Raw genomic sequence first — 2,500 nt, 5'->3', positions numbered from 1 at the left:
TTCCTTCAGAATTTAACCTTCATTTGAACCCCCCCCTCTCAGAAAAAGCAGCATTTATTTAACTTTTATTAATTTCGTTAAGCTATCTTTACATGCATTAACACACTTAAATAAGGTTAGCTTTACATAATAGTCTTTTAAACTCCTCGATTCATAAACTCATAATATTTCCTTCAGAATTTAACCTTCATTTGAACCCCACCCCCATCAGAAAAAGCAGCATTTATTTAAGTTTTATTAATTTCGTTAAGCTATCTTTATATGCATGAACACTTAAATAAGGTTAGCTTTATATAATAGTCTTTTAAACTCCTCGATTCATAAACTCGTGATATTTTCTTCAGAATTTAACAATCATCTGAGCACCGCCCCTCAAAAAAACCAACATTTATTTAACTCCTAATTTCATGAAACTCTCATTACATGCATGGACACATTTAAATAAGGTTAGCGTTACATAATCATTGATAAACTCCTCCTGCATTCATAAAAACCTTTAGTGAAATCAACATCTTTTACTCGAACCTGTTCAACTATCACTTGAACTTAAGACCTTAAAAGCCTGAATCAGCTAAAGTACTATTATTAAAAGCATGAAAACACTCCTTCCTCTAGATAAGATATAAGACTTTCAAAAATTGTCTCAAGAGATATGACATTTTTCCTCTCCTTGGCCAGTTTACACCTAATCTTTCCTACACCCCGGTACAGTAATATACTAATTGGAAGCATGTCGACACTCCTTCCTTTAAATAATAGATAAGACTTTCAAACACTTTATCACTAAATACTATCTTTTTCAACTCCTTCACTCCTATCTTTATCTCCTTGGCGAGTTTCACATAACCTTTCCTGCAGACCGGTATCAGTGCTATTATTACAGTATTGGAAGCATGAAAACACTTCTTCCACTAGATAAGAGATAAGACTTTCAAACACTTCATACATCAACACTTTTCAACTTAACCTATATCTTTACCTCCTTGGCCAAATTCACTTTTATTTTCTTGCGATGTGGATATCATAATGAACATATCCACTAATTCTAATTGTAACGTAGTGCGCGGGAAATAATTGGTGTTTTTAAGGAGGTTATCGTAATTTTATTGATACCGGTGAGTCTGCACCACCAAGGAAAAACACTCCTTACAACACGCCTGTTTGTTTGTATGGACCCTGCAATAGTTCTTTTGGGTGCAAACTTATAAGAATATTAGTTCCTTTGGTAGTTCTGGTCACACTTCAGCATTTTCTGCACCGCCAAGGGAAGAAACGCTCACTGTGGCACGCATATCCATCTCTGTGCCTCCTGAAAATAGCCTTTATGAGGGGGAAAATGTGTTTCTCCACGTCTGATTTCCTTTTGTTGACCTTTCAAGATAGTAAGTCTTTATGGCGTCAGTCTACGTGTGTCCTTTGAAAATCGTCTTTACTAGTCTAGGTTTATGAAGTTTGGTTAGGTAAGGTTAAATTAGGTTAGGTTAGGTTAGGTTTGATTTGGTATGGTATGGTTTGGTTACGTTAGGTTAGGTTAGGTTAGGTTGAGTTTGGGTTTGGTTTGGTTTGGTTTGGTTTGGGTTAGGTTAGGTTAGGTTAGGTTAGGGATAGTTTGGTTCTATTTGGTTAGGTTAGGTTAGGTAGATACATAAACCTATTCCTTAGTTCCTCTTTCTTCTACACCAAGACAAAAGCACTCATTGAAACACGCACTTTATTTACCTCAGTGGCCCTTTAGAATAGAAACACCCCCACTTGACTGAAGAAAACGTGCAAGAGGTGTTATTTTAGTCATCTCACGACTCTTCACATGAGCGTTCCTGTGCGTGCATTCGCGTACACTGTGTTTAACATTCAATGGGGTTCATCTCACACGGCGCATGACAAACGCATCTACACAAACCAGACGTGTTTCTGTGCTCGAGTTCGATGCTCTCACAAAAAAAGGTCCGTGTGATAGAGGCCTTAGTTCCTTTTGCTTGCACATTAATCTGCTAATTTTTTCACACTTCATATACGATTTTCTTCCTTCTCTTGTGTCATTAGACCAAAAAGTGTCTTCAGCAGTTGCGTTTTCCTTTTTAATCCTGCTCTGTTCATTAATCCGCTCACTTTCTCTCTAATTGTCTTCGTCAGGTGGGTTTGTGTGCACGTGTGAGGCGGGGTTCAGCGGCCGCCACTGTCACCTGCCTTACCCTGACGACCCTTCCCTCAAGCTGTCCCTGGGGGCGCTGCTGGCACTCATCGTTTGGTGCACCTTCCTTATGTGTGAGTACTGTTTATATATTGCCTCTTTCCTTCAGTTCCTCTTCAGATATCTAACCCCTTGAGTACCATGAAGCGTTTTCATATTCATTCTGGTGACTATTTACTGATTTTGAAGCTTCAGAAACTTATGTGGGGGATTAGAATAGGGAAGACTGTGGCCATTAATCTTCTGACCTCCATAGACCCTTCCTTATGTCAGTAAAATCGTCTAATCGTACACAAATCTCAAAGTAAA

At 38.3% G+C, this 2,500-nt stretch overlaps 1 pseudogene; it reads left to right on the top strand.

The window, feature by feature from the left end:
• LOC123501848 overlaps positions 1–2,500 on the top strand; it is a 363,959-nt pseudogene that overhangs the window by 354,275 nt on the left and 7,184 nt on the right.

Source organism: Portunus trituberculatus, chromosome 10 (assembly GCF_017591435.1).
Source record: "Portunus trituberculatus isolate SZX2019 chromosome 10, ASM1759143v1, whole genome shotgun sequence".
Taxonomy (NCBI): Eukaryota; Metazoa; Arthropoda; class Malacostraca; order Decapoda; family Portunidae; genus Portunus; species Portunus trituberculatus.
The sequence above is the reverse complement of the archived record's forward strand: the minus strand, read 5'-3'. Positions and strand labels throughout refer to the sequence as shown.